We start from the raw sequence: 18,996 nt of genomic DNA, 5'->3' as shown, positions 1-18,996 counted from the left end.
AAGTCCAGGGAACTGTAGACCAGTTAGCTTAACATTGGTGGTAGGAAAGATAATGAAATCTTTACTCAAAGTTGTAATAGAAAAACATCTGGAGAATGAAAATATAATGAAGAATAGTCAACATGGATTTCAAAAGGGAATGTCAGGCTTGAACAACCTTACTGAATTCTTTGACGAAGTAACAGAAAGAGTAGACAAGGGCAATGTCGTATATGTAATATATTTGGATTTTCAAAAGGTCTTCGATAAGGTACCACATAGTAGGGATCATAGCAGAGCCCACACACGTACTGTAGATTGGAACAGGGCCCACACACGTACTGTAGAATGGAACAGAGCCCACACACGTACTGTAGATTGGAATAGAGCCCACACATGTACTGTAGAATGGAATAGAGCCCACACATGTACTGTAGATTGGAACAGGGCCCACACATGTACTGCAGATTGGAATAGAGCCCACACATGTACTGTAGATTGGAATAGAGCCCACACACGTACTGTAGAATGGAACAGAGCCCACACATGTACTGCAGATTGGAATAGAGCCCACATATGTACTGTAGAATGGAACAGGGCCCACACACGTACTGTAGAATGGAACAGGGCCCACACATGTACTGCAGATTGGAATAGAGCCCACACACGTACTGTAGAATGGAACAGAGCCCACACATGTACTGTAGATTGGAATAGAGCCCACACATGTACTGTAGATTGGAATAGAGCCCACACACGTACTGTAGATTGGAGCAGAGCCCACACACGTACTGTAGATTGGAACAGGGCCCACACACGTACTGTAGATTGGAATAGAGCCCACACACGTACTGTAGATTGGAATAGAGCCCACACATGTACTGTAGATTGGAACAGAGCCCACACATGTACTGTAGATTGGAACAGAGCCCACACATGTACTGTAGATTGGAATAGAGCCCACACATGTACTGTAGATTGGAATAGAGCCCACACATGTACTGTAGATTGGAATAGAGCCCACACACGTACTGTAGATTGGAGCAGAGCCCACACACGTACTGTAGATTGGAACAGGGCCCACACATGTACTGTAGATTGGAATAGAGCCCACACATGTACTGTAGATTGGAACAGGGCCCACACATGTACTGTAGATTGGAATAGAGCCCACACATGTACTGTAGATTGGAACAGGGCCCACACATGTTCTGTAGATTGGAATAGAGCCCACACACGTACTGTAGATTGGAACAGGGCCCACACATGTACTGTAGATTGGAATAGAGCCCACACATGTACTGTAGATTGGAACAGAGCCCACATGTGTACAGTAGATTGGAACGGAGCCCACACGTGTACACTAGATTGGAATAGAGCCCACACATGTACTGTAGATTGGAATAGAGCCCACACATGTACTGTAGAATGGAACAGAGCCCACATATGTACTGTAGAATGGAACAGAGCCCACAAATGTACTGTAGATTGGAATAGAGCCCACACGTGTACTGTAGATTGGAACAGGGCCCACACATGTACTGTAGAATGGAACAGAGCCCACAAATGTACTGTAGATTGGAACGGAGCCCACACATGTACTGTAGATTGGAACAGAGCCCACACATGTACTGTAGATTGGAACGGAGCCCACACATGTACTGTAGATTGGAACGGAGCACACACATGTACTGTAGATTGGAATAGAGCCCACAAATGTATTGTAGATTGGAATAGAGCCCACACATGTACTGTAGATTGGAACAGAGCCCACAAATGTATTGTAGATTGGAATAGAGCCCACACATGTACTGTAGATTGGAAAAGAGCCCACAAATGTATTGTAGATTGGAATAGAGCCCACACGTGTACAGTAGATTGGAATAGAGCCCACAAATGTATTGTAGATTGGAATAGAGCCCACACATGTACTGTAGATTGGAACAGAGCCCACAAATGTATTGTAGATTGGAATAGAGCCCACACATGTACTGTAGATTGGAACAGAGCCCACACATGTACTGTAGATTGGAGCAGAGCCCACACATGTACTGTAGATTGGAACAGAGCCCACACATGTACTGTAGATTGGAACGGAGCCCACACATGTACTGTAGATTGGAATAGAGCCCACACATGTACTGTAGATTGGAACAGAGCCCACACATGTACTGTAGATTGGAATAGAGCCCACACATGTACTGTAGAATGGAACAGAGCCCACACATGTACTGTAGATTGGAACGGAGCCCACACATGTACTGTAGATTGGAACAGAGCCCACACATGTACTGTAGATTGGAATAGAGCCCACACATGTACTGTAGATTGGAATAGAGCCCACACATGTACTGTAGATTGGAACGGAGCCCACACATGTACTGTAGATTGGAACGGAGCCCACACATGTACTGTAGATTGGAATAGAGCCCACACATGTACTGTAGATTGGAATAGAGCCCACACATGTACTGTAGATTGGAATAGAGCCCACACGTGTACTGTAGATTGGAACAGAGCCCACACATGTACTGTAGATTGGAATGGAGCCCACACACGTGTACTGTAGATTGGAATAGAGCCCACACATGTACTGTAGATTGGAACGGAGCCCACACACATACTGTAGATTGGAACAGAGCCCACACATGTACTGTAGATTGGAACAGAGCCCACACATGTACTGTAGATTGGAACAGAGCCCACACATGTACTGTAGATTGGAACGGAGCCCACACATGTACTGTAGATTGGAACAGAGCCCACACATGTACTGTAGATTGGAACAGAGCCCACATATGTATGCGCGATTTCAGTTTGGCACCACGCAGAAAATGACTTTCGTGCCTCATGAACTCGAAGTTAATTCTAAATTTCTCTGCTAGTTCTCTTGGAATCTGACTGACTACGTTTCAGTTGTTGAGACTGTGGTGCCTAAGGTCACGGTTTCAGTGTGGGGGACACTCGAGCTTTACGCTTACATTTCTGTCACTCAGGGAGAGCGGCTTGTTTGAATAAAGAGACTCAAGACTCACAGCATCCTCCAGGGATGCGCAATTTACAACCACAGAAGTGTTCATTTTAGTTAAGAAATCCGCCTGAATACTTTGTAGAATCATAGAATCTTACAGCACAGGAGGCCCATCGTGCCTGTGCCAGCCTTTTGAAAGAGCTATCCAATTAGTCCCATTCCCCTGCTCTTTCCCCAAGCCCTGCAATTTTCTCCCCTTCAAGTAATTATCCAATTCCCTTTTGAAAGTTACTATTGAATCTGCTTCCACCACCCTTTCAGGCAGTGCATTCCAGATCATAACAACTCGTTGCGTAAAAAAATTTCTCCTCATCTCATCTCTGGTTCTTCTGCCAATTACTTTAAATCTGTGTCCTCTGGTTACCAACCCTCCTGCCACTGGAAACAGTTTTTCCTTATTTACTTCAAACAGTTAATTACCCGTGACTGCGTGTAAAGTTAATCGGAATGTTTGTGGAATTCGATGGTTGTTGATTCTTGCTGAATACGGCGATTACGGCTGCTGTTTTGAGCACCCCACATTTAAACATATAGCTCGACGTTAAAACCTACAATTATAAGGAAATCTGCAGTGTTCTAAACTGCGACTCGTGCAGCCTCAGCTCAGACTAGGCCCCACTCCCTCTGGGCCTGTTCTGCCAGTGTGAATCGACAACACAAATCACAATTTCTGCAAGAAGATAGCGCAGGTCAGCTTGGGGAGTCTGATCAGAGATTGGAAAAATGTTTTAATTGTACTATAGGTCAGGTGCTGCCTTTATTGCAGAGTTCAGTGACTGATGGGGTCAGGATCTCGTTAAAGTTAGCGAGCCGCAGGTGGCCAACTTCAGGAAACCAGGTGTGAGTGGCATGAACCACACAGATCTTGTGGGTCAGTCAATTACACGGGAACGAAGCTACGAACTCTCGTGGTATTGGCTGCCAATCGTACCAGTGTATGGTACGGGGTCACTGCTTTAATTAGCCCCATGGTTGTCAGAAGGCTGTGAGTTCAAGATCCCACTCCAGAGATTTGAGCACAAAATCTAGGCTGACACTCCAGTGCAGTATTGAGGGAGAGCTGCATTGTCGGAGGTGCCGTCTTTTGGATGAGACGTTAAACTGAGGCCCCATCTGCCCTCTCAGGTAGATGTAACAGATCCCATGGCACTATTTCGAAGAAGAGCAGGGGAATTCTCCCTGTGTCCCAGCCAATATTTATCCCTCGACCAACATCACTAAAACAGATTAACTGATCATTATCACATTGCTGTTTGTGGGACCTTGCTGTGCGCAAATTGGTTCCCACGTTTCCTACATTATAAGAGTGACTACACTTCAAAAGTACTTCACTGGCTGTAAAGCCTTTTGGGACGTCCTGAGGTCGTAAAAGGCGCTATATAAATGCAAGTCTTTCTTTCTTATATTCTTTCATGGTTGTTGTAGTCATGTTCATCCTCAGAAGGTGAATAGGAAAGAGGCACGGGGGAATGGAAGAGCTGCTTTTAGGCCTCCTGGAAGGAAATACTCACCGATTCTCTCTCTCTCTCCCCCTCCGTAACCCTAGATGCTTAGAGCCTCACAACACAGTGCATCTGAGAACAGGAATTCAGCAATATGGGCAACAAACCCGTGTCTGCTGCTGCATCCACATCCCGCTGGGCCATCTCCAGTCAGAGGATGGGAAGCAAGTGTGGATAATGTGGTTCGCAGTGACAAAAGTAAGAACAGGGACCCGAGCTGCAGCTCATTCTCAAATCTAACTCAGATTTCAGTGTAAGTGAATTGAGGCCTTGGCTGGCTGCTGAGCCACACACAGGGAGTAACTGTGAGACATGGGTGTAACTGCAAGCCCTACATGGGGGTAACTGTGAGTCATGCAAGGGGAATGACTATGAGACACTCATAGGGGAGTAACTGTAAGACATGCAAGGGGAGTGACTGTGTGACACACTCGGGGGATGTCTGCTGGAAACAGGAGAGCTACTAAACCTTTGCTACACATACACACCAACACACAGATAAACACACAATAGGATTACTATTATGTGCCGCTGAGTTTGAAAGGGAGCTGTATTCAGAGTTTGTCCTCTCGATTGACAGTCGGGTCAGCCAGCACCGAGGCAGACACTGCAGGTGCTTTTTCACCACTTTCCCACAGCTGATATTGTGCAGAGTTGGCATTGGTCCACAAATCATTAAATGGCAAACTGCCCACAGGAAGCTGCCCCATGTCATTCTCCATCTGTCACTGGATTGGGTTAATGCCTGGAGGCCCATGGCATTTCTGAGACATTAATGTTGCACCCACAGTCGGGACAATGGGTGACAGTGTCAGGAGTGCAACAGGAAAGCAGCTATCGAGCTCCGAGTGTTTATCCAGAGTCCTGTCAGACACGTGGGCTGAATCACTAGAATTGGGGCACCTGGGGTTTAAAACTCAGGCATGGACAACCTACAGAGTGACAGCTTATCTCTTCATTGCACAGTCACTCAGAACATCTTCATCTTAAACTTTTTCCTGTCTCCAGACTGAACTCCAACCTGCAAATGTTATCAGGCCTTTGATGTAATTAAAGAAAGAGTCCATACTCTCAACCTGTACTCAGGACACAGCAGACCAGCTACGATATACCGCCAAACAGACGAGGCAACGGAACTACGCTGCCTACGTGAAAACCAAGAGCAGGAAGCTTGAGAAACTCGGCATCACCACCAGCATCGAACAAGCTTCCCCTGGTACCACGGTTGCAACCATAGGGAAGTCTATCGTCAATTTGTCCGACCACACCCTTCAACCAGACGAAATCGAAGTTCTCAGCCGAGGGCTCAATTTCTGCCCCACTACCAAAATGGACCCCACTAGTCTCGCGGCAGACACAGAGGAATTCATCAGGAGAATGAGGCTCCGGGAATTCTACCACAAACCCCAAGATTTCAGCAGCGAACCCAATGAGACAATCAACGATCCGGAACAGCAGACAGAGGGATCCGCGGTACAGCAACCGAAGAGGAAAGAGTCTCACTGGACTCCTCCAGAGGGTCGCTGCCCTCAGCTTGACATATATGCTCAAGCTGTCAGGAAATGCGTCAATGCCAGATTCATCAGCCGCACTCGGAAGACAGTCCAGAATGTCACCCGAGCACAACGCAACGCCATCAAAGCTCTCAAGACCAACCGCAACATCGTCGTCAAACCAGCGGACAAAGGAGGAGCCATCGTCATACAGAACAGAACGGACTATTGCAAAGAAGCATACCAACAACTGGACAACCAGGAGCACTACAGACGGTTACCCACAGACCCGACCAAAGAACACACCCATCAGCTCAACAAACTGATCAAGACCTTCGATCCAGACCTTCAAAACATCCTACGCACTCTCATCCCACGTACTCCCCGCGTGGGAGACTTCTACTGCCTCCCAAAGATACACAAAGCCAACACACCTGGACGTCCTATCGTATCAGGCACGAAACCCTGTGTGAGAACCTCTCCGGATACATCGAGGGCATCCTGAAACCCATCGTGCAGGGAACCCCCAGCTTCTGTCGCGACACTACAGACTTTCTACAAAAACTCAGTACCCATGGACCTGTTGAACCAGGAACACTTCTCACCACGATGGACGTCTCGGCACTCTACACCAGTATCCCCCACGATGACGGCATCGCTGCGACAGCATCAATACTCAACACCAACAACAGCCAATCTCCAGACGCCATTCTACAACTCATCCGCTTCATCCTGGATCACAATGTCTTCACCTTCAATAACCAGTTCTTTACCCAAACACACGGAACAGCCATGGGGACCAAATTCGCACCCCAATACGCCAACATTTTCATGCACAAGTTCGAGCAGGACTTCTTCACTGCACAGGACCTCCAACCAACACTATACACCAGATACATCGACGACATTTTCTTTCTATGGACCCACGGTGAGGAATCACTAAAGAGACTACACGATAACATCACAAGTTCCATCCCACCATCAAGCTCACCATGGACTACTCCTCAGAATCAGTTTCTTTCTTGGACACACGAATCTCCATCAAAGACGGGCACCTCAGCACCTCACTCTACCGCAAGCCCACGGACAACCTCACGATGCTCCACTTTTCCAGCTTCCAGCCTAACCACGTCAAAAAGGCCATCCCCTATGGACAGGCCCTGCGAATACACAGGGTCTGCTCAGACGAGGAGGAACGCGATGGACACCTACAGACGCTGAAAGACGCCCTAGTAAGAACGGGATATGATGCTCGACTCATCGATCGACAGTTCCGACGGGCCACAGCGAAAAATCGCGTAGACCTCCTCAGAAGACTAACACGGGACGCAACCAACAGAGTACCCTTTGTCGTCCAGTACTTCCCCGGAGCGGAGAAACTACGCCATGTTCTCCGCAGCCTTCAACATGTCATCAATGATGACGAACACCTCGCTATGGCCATCCCCACACCTCCACTACTCGCCTTTAAACAGCCACCCAACCTCAAACAAACCATCGTTCGCAGCAAATTACCCAGCTTTCAGGAGAACAGCGTCCACGACACCACACAACCCTGCCACGGTAACCTCTGCAAGACATGCCAGATCATCGACACAGATACCACCATCACACGAGAGGACACCACCCACCAGGTGCACGGTTCATACTCCTGTGACTCGGCCAACGTTATCTACCTCATACGTTGCAGGAAAGGATGCCCCAGAGCATGGTACATTGGCGAGACCATGCAGACGCTGCGACAACGGATGAACGGACACCGCGCAACAATCGCCAAACAGGAGGGTTCTCTCCCTGTCGGGGAACACTTCAGCAGTCATGGACATTCAGCCACCGACCTTCGGGTAAGCATACTCCAAGGCGGCCTTCGAGACACACGACAACGCAAAATCGTCGAGCAGAAATTGATAGCCAAGTTCCTCACCCATGAGGACGGCCTCAACCGGGATCTTGGGTTCATGTCACACTACACGTAACCCCACCAGCGAACAAATGTTATCTGTTTTTAATATAACGGGTCATTGACTGTCTTCCTTCTCTCTCTCTCTCTTTTTTTTGGGGGGTTTGTATATTCGGTGGCCTTTTAGGTGACACCTTTCTGTCTGCTCACTGTGATTGCCTTGGCAACGGGCAGTAATCACCAGGCATTGTTCTGTGATTTTCAAATGCGAAGGATTCGAAAATTTCATTTCCACACCGTTCACCTGAGGAAGGAGGAAGCCTCCGAAAGCTTGTGGAATTTAAAATAAATTTGTTGGACTATAACTTGGTGTTGTAAAATTGTTTACAATTGTCAACCCCAGTCCATCACCGGCATCTCCACATCGTAATTAAAGTCAGCAGACCAGGGGAGCAATTACAGAGGAAGCTGATAATAAGTGCTGGGGAGAAATCACCGATCTCTATGTTGTCCACTGTAAAATATTCCAGTCATTAACCCTTTAGAAACTGTGATGCCTTATTCAGCACGTACACAGACAAGAGCCACATTTAATTTATATCCTACTTTCCTCTGCCAAAGATTATTTACAGACTGCATGGACAAAGATTTGAAATAAAGAGAGCAGTTGAAATGGGAGAGGGTCGCACAATCTCAGAAACCTGCATTCCACTCGCAACAGAGGGTGAATGGAATAGAGCAGGAGAGCCAACCAAGCTCAAACTTCATATCGAATATATATAGATTTTAAAAATCAAGTAAATGAGAAGATCAACATTTTTGACACGAGAGGCAATGACAGGATACAGCACACAGCTGAGCCGAGAGATTGAAGAGCTGAGTAATTTGAGACATGACGTGTGGCAAGTGTAGCATGCTTGGGAGGAACAGGTGTCTTTGGACCTATGGTTCCCAAAGCTTCCTATCACTGGGGTTTTCCTCGCCTGTTGTAGACTAATTGATAGAGATTGATTGTCATGATTAGTCAACAACTCCATTATCGTATCATGTGACTACCAGGATGGTAGAAGGACTTTGGTCTTTATTCATCTCGCAATTCCTATGTTCCTGAAGTGGGACTGAGGTAGAACGCACAGCACTGCCCAACTCAGCAGAGACGAGGGATGAATGCTGGGACTTTCCTGATTTGTGTGGCTCACTTATTCAGTGTCATTAGCAATTGAGCCATCAGGGGGGCCTTTCTTCTGAATTTACTCCATCACTGGTAACTACTCAGGTGTTATTCTCTTTAAGGTGCCAGTTGATGATGGATGGATGTGTGAATGAGAATGGCTATTCACTTCACCCATTTCCCTCACTGTTCACTTCACCCATTTCCCTCACTATTCAGTCCATCCATCTCCCTCACTGTTCAGTCCACCCATCTCCCTCACTGTTCAGTCCACCCATCTCCCTCACTGTTCAGTCCACCCATCTCCCTCACTGTTCAGCCCACCCATCCCCCTCACTGTTCAGCCCACCCATCCCCCTCACTGTTCAGTCCACCCATCTCCCTCACTGTTCAGTCCACCCATCTCCCTCACTGTTCAGTCCACCCATCTCCCTCACTGTTCAGCCCACCCATCTCCCTCACTGTTCAGCCCACCCATCTCTCTCACTGTTACATCTGGTTTCAAGAGCTGTTCAGACCATCTTACATCTTTTCCACACCCCAAACTCACATCCCCACTACTCTTTGGCAATGCAGGAATCTTGTGGGGGGGAGGGTGTGAGGGGTGGTGGTAGAAGGGGTTGCATTAAGCGGAAGAATGGGGGGTGCGGAGAGAGGAGTGGGGAAGGTACTAAGCAGGAGGGGAGGCACCAAGTGGGAATCGATGGCGGAAGGGGTGGAGAGACAGAGAGGGAGAGGAGGGAAAAAGTAATCAATAGGAGGAGAAGGCAATGGTAGGAGGAAATCAGGAGGAGAGTGGGCCCCGGGTCAGTATTTCTCATAACCCGATGGCTGGCTCACTGCCCCAGAAGGAGCCTCACTGCAACTGCAATCAAACAGGGCTGAACTTTGAACTTAATAAAGAGACAACAGAGCGTTTGCAGTGCCGATGGAGAAACCCCGGAGAGCTTCCATCAAGAGGCTGAGGTAGTCTAGTCTTCAGTACGTAGATTTGATTTTTGGGGGGTTAATGTAGAGGAGGTTGGTGGGGTGAGATCTTCTGTTATCAACCAGCATTAATGACAGGATGGATTGCACTGGATCAACATGCAGTAGGGACATTGGATACTCGAGAGTCATTTTAAGCAGCACTGGGCGGTGGGGGGGCGGGCGTGGGGAGGGGTGGCTGGGCAGTGCTGGGGCCAAGTTATCCAGTGCACATGAACTCCAAATCTAAATTCCAGTCTTCTCATCTCCAAGCAGTCCAATAGAATCATTTCTGCATTAGATGAATAGATGAATCAAATATTACAAGTTTCACAACAGAGATTGACATATTTGAAGTAATCCTCTCAGGGCTATTTGTGTCAATGACATACCCCTCCTTGTCTGGCCCTTTCCCCGCACCCTAATCCCTCAGTCCAGATTAACCAGTTGACCATAAATAGAACAAAAAGCATAGTCAGTGGGCAGGCACCTTGGCAGCCTTCTTATTGACTTTAATGAGTCTGATTTAGTCAAGAGTGTGGACACAATAACAGACTTATCTGTCTGGCCATGAAAGCAGTTCAATACTCAGTGTGTAAACTTGTTTTTCTCTTTCTCTCTCTGTCTTGCAGCTACCACGTAAACCCAGGCCAGCAGTCACACAGATTTTAAAGGGACATTTCCACAAAAAAAGTAACCGTGGTGAGTTCCTGCAGTGCAATCTGTTGGTTGCACATACTGCAAACATAGAATGCTGGTAATGAAGGGGTGGATATTGAGTCCAGTAGCAGATGCTGAACAAGTGAACTGCTCTGTCCTGGATGATGCCGAGCTTCTTGAGTTTTGTTGCAGCTGCACCCATCCAGGCAAGTGGTGACTATTCCATCACACTCCTGACTTGAGCCTTGTAGATGATAGAGAGGTTTTGAGGAGTCAGGAAGTGAGCCACTCATTGCAGAGTACCCAACCTCTGCCCTGCTCTTGTAGCCAAGGTGTTGGTATGACTGGTCCAGTTCAGCTGCTGGTCAAAGATGACCCTGAAAGATGTTTATGGTGGGGGACTCGGTGATGATGGTGCCTTGAAGGTCAGGGGAAATGGCTGGGCCTTCTCTTGTTTGAGATGGTCATGCCTGGTCTCTTATGTGGCGCAAATGTTACCTGTCATTTGTCATCCCAAGCAAGTTATCTACATCTTGCTCTAGATTGGCATGGCTTGCTTCAATATCAGATGAATTGTGGAGCTGAACACTGTGAACAGCCCCAGGCCTGACCTTATGATGGACAGGAGCAGCAGAATAAGGTTGGAGCAAGGACATGTCCCTGAGGAAATCCTGCAGCAATGTCCTGAGGCTGTGATGACTGGTCTCCATAACCACAATCATCTTTCTTTGCATCACGTATGACTGCAGCCACTGGAGTGATGTCAAGGGCAACTATTTTCACCTCTTCTCTGGCATTCATCTTTGACGTCCAAGTCTAAATCAAGGCTGCAATTAGATCTGGAGCTGAGTGGTTCTGACAGAACGCAAACTGAGAATTTGCCTGCTTCAGGTTTCATGTTTATAATTTGCCTGCTCCAGGTTTCTGAATACGTTAATGACTCTCTGCATTGCATCTGACAGTGACCTGAGGCAACAAGCCAACCCACACAACGGATGCTGACAGGGCTTTGCACAGTCACGCAGGCCCTGAGATTAATGTACTGTCACTGTTCCCAACTTTCAATATATATAAATACTTAAATGGTAAAATAATTGTCCCAATATATGAAGGGGTGTCTGGTGCTGCAGGAGGCTGCAATATGACCCAGAATTCCCAGTCCCGTCCAGATGGAATGGGAAAATAGATTCTCTCTGATGGCTGTTAGAGACATGAATTTGGGCCAACAGCTTTGGCTGTGATGCCCCCCATAGTTGAACATCCTGATGACATTCACTGCCTAGGCTCATACATGAAGAATTACCACTTAGTGGAGGTTCTGGCCAGGCGGCAACAGGCAACAAGTGACAGGCAACAGGCAAAGCAAAAACGGACTGAGACAGAACCAAAATCATTTGCAAAGCATGATTTGGCATAATGCATCTGACAGTGACCTGAGGCAACAAGCCAACCCACACAACGGATGCTGACAGGGCTTTGCACAGTCACGCAGGCCCTGAGATTAATGTACTGTCACTGTTCCCAACTTTCAATATATATAAATACTTAAATGGTAAAATAATCAGCACAATCAGGGATATCAAATCAGGCTTACGATCTCAAACCCTGCTGTCCTGCAACAAGTTACAACACTAAAACTAGCATCAGTTGGCATCTTTGCGTACTTCACAACCTTATCTCTCTCTACATGCAGCACAAAGGGAATTAAAATCTATGGTCCAATAAAAATAGAATATTAAATAAAAATGCCAGTAATTGCAAGGTTCATTGCTCATGACACCTCATCTCCATGAGCGCGGAAAGATTCTGTATTTTGTGGACTGTCACCTGATCAGTACTCAGTGGGTTAGTAAACGCAATCTCTGCACCAGTAATACCTGGCACCCCCTAACATTCTGAAGACTAATGTGACACAGCCCCACATATTGGTAATCAGTGTTGTTCCTGTTCTGTTTCTCCAGGGATTGCATACAATGCAAGGGCAGACAGAAATATGTTCCCAGTATATTGGGAAAGGACAGAGAACAACTCAGACCATCCAGGGACGGAATCAGGAAATGCTGAATTGGAAGAGAACTACTCTGGGAATAGTTTCATTATCATTGAGTGAAAGGACACACTGAGTAACGATTGTCTGCAGGGTCAGTGGATGATTAATTCGAGGATCAGTGTTAAATGAACTGCAGCCACCTCCACAATTGCCACAGATCAAACAGTGTCCCAAACTAAGAACATTAGAAAGCAAGGAAAGGGAAAAGGTCATTTGTCCCATCAGTCCTATTCATTCCAGCGCACATGTACACTACACCCAATCATGGGCTCTACCAACCCATTTAATTCCCCGAGATTCAAAGATGAGTAATCAAGCCCATATCTAATAATCCAATAATCACAACATCTGGGCTGATTATCAATCGTTAGACAGACGGTGATTATCAATCATTGAACAGAGTGTGATCATCAATCATTGGACGGAAGGTGATTATCAATTATTGAACAGAGGGTGATTATCAATTATTGGATGGAAGGTGATTATCAATCATTGGACGGAGGGTGATTATCAATTATTGATCAGAGGGTGATTATCAATTATTGAACAGAGGGTGATTATCAATTATTGGATGGAAGGTGATTATCAATTATTGAACAGAGGGCAATTATCAATTATTGGACAGAGGTTGATTATCAATTATTGAACAGAGGGCGATTATCAATTATTGAACAGAGGGTGATTATCAATTATTGAACAGAGGGTGATTAACAATCATTGGACGAAGGGTGATTATCAATTACTGGACGAGAGGCGATTATCAATTATTGACCAGAGAGTGATTATCAATTATTGGACAGAGGTTGATTATCAATTATTAAACAGAGAGTGGTTATCAATTATTGGACAGAGGGTGATTATCAATTATTGAAGAGGGTGATTATCAATTACTGGACGAGGGGCGATTATCAATTATTGGACGAAGGGTGATTATCGATTATTGAACAGAGTGATTATCAATTATTGAACAGAGGGTGATTATCAATTATTGGACAGAGGTTGATTATCAATTATTGAACGGAGGGTGACTATCAATTATTGAACGGAGGGTGACTATCAATTATTGAACAGAGGGTGATTATCAATTATTGAACGGAGGGTGATTATCAATTACTGGACGAGGGGCGATTATCGATTATTGAACAGAGGGTGATTAGCAATTATTGAACGGAGGGTGATTATCAATTATTGAACGGAGGGTGATTATCAATTATTAAACAGAGAGTGATTATCAATTATTGAACAGAGGGTGATCATCAATCATTGGACGGAGGGTGATTATCAATTACTGGACGAGGGGCGATTATCGATTATTGAACAGAGGGTGATTATCAATTATTGAACAGAGGGTGATTATAAATTATTGGTCGGAAGGTGGTAATCATTTATTGAACAGAGGGTGATTATCAATCATTGGACGGAGGGTGATTATCAATCAATGACCAGAGAGTGATTATCAATTATTGAACAGAGGGTGATTATCAATTATTGGACTGAGAGTGATTATCAATTATTGTAAACAATTTTACAACACCAAGTTATAGTCCAGCAATTTTATTTTAAATTCACAAGCTTTCGGAGACTTCCTCCTTCCTCAGGTAAATGTTCAGGAACATTTACCTGAGGAAGGAGGAAGGAGGAAGTCTCCGAAAGCTTGTGAATTTAAAATAAAATTGCTGGACTATAACTTGGTGTTGTAAAATTGTTTACAATTGTCAACCCCAGTCCATCACCGGCATCTCCACATCATATCAATTATTGAACAGAGAGTGATTTTCAATTATTGACCAGAGAGTGATTATCAATTATTGAACAGAGGGTGATTATCAATTATTTGATGGAGGGTAATTATCAATTATTGGGCAGAGGGTGAGTATCAATCACCCTAAATCCAGTGATGCTAATGACCCACACGCACATCCCTTGCTAACCAATGCCAGTCCATCACGCACAGGTTTTGCATTTCCTAATCCAATTTTCAGGATCTTGCACCTAGATATCAGTAACAATGCAGGCTCTGCAGGAGCTGTGATTGTCCCTGGCACTTGGACAGCTACAATCCTAGTATACGCAGCTGTCACTACCCTGTACCAGTGGGGTTTAGCCCCCTTACCATGCATGAGCCTGGGTGTGTATACAAGTGCACACCGATGGCAGAACTGATAGTGAGAGTTTGTTTTGTTGTGCGGGGGTGGGGGGGGGGGGGGGATGGTGGGGGAAGAGCAGAGGGAATGAGGCAACGAGGAATTTTTAAAAAAGCGTGAGTGCACTCAATGAAATCCCTTAAGGGCCGCCCCAACACACTGCAGATCCACGCTGGTATCTGTCTGCGCACGGTTGCTATCTCAGTGCAGAGCAGCCGGCTGACTGAGCCAGTCTCTACTTCTTGCGTTCCACCTTGTGTACGTACACCAGCTCCACTACCGTCCAAACCCAGATTTCAGGCTGCTCCCAATATTGGGACATCAGCTCATTTATCGTTAGTGCCAGTGGTGGTCTTCTGGTGGCACCTCCAAGCTGCCAGGATCAGTATCTGTCATTTCATTAACCCATTCATTTCTAAAAGCTCGCTAATTTTATCTCAAATTATAGATTCTAAGAAATTGAGCACAACTGACACCAGACTAACTGGTCCATAGTTACCCGGTTAATTTTTCTCCTTTCTTGAACAGAGGTGTTACTTTGGCTATTCACCACTTCCTCAGCACAATTTGCATATCTATGGAGGAAATGATACCAGGGATGAGAGGCTTTAATTATGAGGAGCGACAAGAGAAACTAGGGCTCTTTTCAAAAACAAGAAGGTTAAGAGGAGATCTAACAGACATGTTCAAAATCATGACAGGGTGATTATCAATCATCCCAAATCCAATGATTTCCTTCCAATCTCTACTAACAGATACCAGTACATCATGTACAGGTTTCCTATTCCAATTTTCAGTATCTTGCATTGAGATATCAGTAACAATGCAGGCTCTGGAAGTAAATGAGGGGAAACTATTTCCATTGGTCGACAAGTCAGTAACTAAAGAGCATAAATCACCAAAAGAACAAAGGGAGAAGTTGGGAGAATTTTTTTTAAACAGAGGGTTGTTACGACATGGGATGTCCCATCAGAGACAACGATAGAAGGAAAATCTACAATAATTGCTTTTAAAAGGGAAGTAGCTAAGCATTTGAAAAAGAAAAAGAATTAAAAGGTACGGAGGAAAGGCATGGGAATGGGACTAAGTGGATGGCTCTTTCAAATAGCTGGCACCACGCGATGGGTTGAATGACCTCCATCTCTGGCACAAAATTCTATGAATCCAATCTAAGAACAAAGGCAGATCTACAATATGGATTTCGTTACAGATCTAGAACTGCAGCAGAGACCAGTACTGCTCCAAAGCAGGAGCAGAGACCGTTATACATCCACAAGAAGAGAAAAAACCACTACAGATCCACAACAGGAACAGAATCCAATGCAGGTCCAGAACAGGAACAAATATAAATCCAGAACAGGAACAGAGACCAATGTAGATCTAGAACAGGAACAGAGAGCTCTTCTTTAGAAACCATTTCTGAAAGATCAGGTCTCCAGGAAGTGTCTGCCCTCCCATCCTTCCTTCTCCCCCACTCTGTGGAAGCTTCAACTTCTGTCGTGCTCTATTCCAATCAGCCCTTTGAGAACTCCGGGTGTGAAGCATCTCAACAGCACGATGCTTTGCGCAATCTGTGTGATTTTACAACAGATGCATGATGCCTTGTGATGTGACCTGCAGTTTCACAAATAATATGTGCAAATGGTAAATATTTTAATAACTTAATCATCTGATATTTATTGAACCCAGGTGTGCATTTATATAGATAAAAAGTACCAACAAATCACAGAAAAAACTGTATAATACAGTGTAAAACGGAGATGTAAAATGTATGCTATAAAGGTTTAGCATAACTTCCTTGCTTTTGTACTCAATGGGGGTAATTTTAACTCCCAAGGACAGTTGGGTTGGGGCCGGGTGGGAAGGTAAAAATTGTAAAAATGTAAAACCCGCCTCCAACCCACCACTTCCAGTTTTAACGGAGGTGGGTCGGGGGGCCGGCGACCAACCCGCTCTCAGGAGGTGGGTCGGTCAGTAAAATCTTTTAAGGAGGCTGCGGGCCTATATTTTAATAGGTTTTTTATTTTTTAACTCCTAGGGGCCGAGATTCCTGGGCCTCGTGATTCTCGCCATGTGAGAGGAGGCGAGAAGGCCCGTATCAACAGGTAAGTGCCTTTATTGCACAGCTTGTGGGCCAGGGGGAGCAGGAGTGTTTCCTTCAGACCCAACAAGCTTACTTGCCACGTTCCGACCCCCACAATTGGCTGAACCACCTCCCCGTCTGACCTCCATGATGTCCAACCTCCCTCCACAATATCCAAACCCCACGATGTCCGATTCCCCCATGATGATCGAACCCCCCGATGACCGATCCCCCCCCACGATGTCCGACCTCCCCACGATGACCAATAACCCCCCCCCATGATGTCCGAACCCCACGATGACCAATTCCCCCAACAATGTTCGACTCTCCTCCCCGATGTCCACCCGCCGATGTCCAACCCGCCCACAATGTCCGACCAACCTCCCCGATGACCGACCCACCTCCCCATTGACCGATCCCCCTCCCGATGACCAACTTATCTGGAATCAGCTCCCCGGCTGCTATCCCGTCCGACAGACAGACAGCCTGTCAATCTGCTAAAAATCGTCCTGACGTCAAAATCGGCAGGACGTCTGGGAAACCCGTACTTCCGGGTTTGCCGTCCGTAAATCCTCCCTACCGCTCTCTCCACGGCTCGGAGTAAAAATCCAGGCCTATGCCTCTATTTATAAAGCCAAAGATCCCATATGCCTTTTTAATCAGCCTTTTCAACTTGTCCTGCCACCTTAAAAGACTTGTGTATGTACACCCCTAGGTCTCTCTGTTCCTGCACTCCCTTTAAAATTGTACTGCAGTACACACCAAAATAGCCAAATCCCTAGCATTCTACGTTCACACTTTCAGCAAGTAGCCAGCATGATAACACTATAGGCAGCCCAATGTCCACATATATGCACTTCTAGAAGGGATCGCTAGATAGGACTCATCACTTCAAAAACAAGCAACGTGAAGCAGCAGCCAATTCTCCATTCCTGTCACGCAATTTCATCCCAATACCCTTCTGCTGCTGAGCGGCTAAAAACCGTCTTCTGTCCAGCATGAACACGATGCACTTTACACTGCGACTGCAGGGAACTTAGTGCAACCCCAACGAAAACAAGACTCTGCACAGATACTGGGCTGTTTACTGACTGAAATGAAGTGGGTGTGGTATCAAAGTAGTGGAGTCCAGGGCAGATTTGAATAGATTTGGTTGTTCGAGACCCTCCCCCGTAGAGGTAGTGAGATCCCTTTGCTACTGGTGGAAGAAAAGTGTGAAAAATTGAAATTCTTTAGCCTTGAAAGGGGGCCAAAAGAAAGGTACATAAAGTAGGTATTCTAGGTATAAAATAGGTATATAAAATTCTAAGTAGAAAAGAAACAGTTAATCCTGAGCACCATTTTAAGGTAAACTACTACTGCAGGACAAGAGGATATGGATACAAACTGGCAAAAGGCAAGTTCAGGACTGATGTCAGAAAGCACTTCTTCACACAGGCTGATTAAAGGTCTCCAGGTGGGGCAGTGGAGGCAAAAACTCTGCAATCAATCAAGGGGCAATTAGACAATGTGATGGGGGAAAATCATAGGCTACTATGGACGAATGAGCTAGACGGGCTGAATGGCTGAGAGATATCCACAGTTGGCGGCCAGTCCTAAGCTCACTACTATGAGTGAACTGTAGAGAAGACGATAAAGGTCATCAATGAAGCAGGTTGCATGATAAATGGTGCAGGGTATAATGGAATGGGCACTTTCCCCTCACAGTAACCTTACATCACTCACTCAGTATATAACTTAATAAATGAAGCAATGGCTACTGGATTTCCCAAACCCTCAAACAACGAGATTGCATATCCGAACAGCACTTAAAACACATGCTTTGTGTCATTGGTGAACTGTACACAAAGGCCTCCTCTTAATCCCTTTGCTGTGTTCTGTACTGCTTTGAGCTGAGATACTTTTTAATGTTTTATCTGACTACAGTTTGCCTATCAGTTTTCAGCCCAGTTGTCAATACGTAGTGAAGAGTTTTCACACAGGGCTGGGAACTCATCAAACCTAGGAGCTGGATACA

The 18,996-nt window shown here is 45.8% G+C and overlaps 1 protein-coding gene across 1 annotated transcript in view; it reads right to left on the bottom strand.

The window, feature by feature from the left end:
* The window catches only part of LOC137299459 (dedicator of cytokinesis protein 7-like), a 174,570-nt gene that overhangs the window by 82,998 nt on the left and 72,576 nt on the right, over window positions 1-18,996 (bottom strand). The window lies entirely within an intron of this gene.

This window comes from Heptranchias perlo, chromosome 29, assembly GCF_035084215.1.
Source record: "Heptranchias perlo isolate sHepPer1 chromosome 29, sHepPer1.hap1, whole genome shotgun sequence".
NCBI lineage: Eukaryota > Metazoa > Chordata > Chondrichthyes > Hexanchiformes > Hexanchidae > Heptranchias > Heptranchias perlo.
The sequence above is the reverse complement of the archived record's forward strand: the minus strand, read 5'-3'. Positions and strand labels throughout refer to the sequence as shown.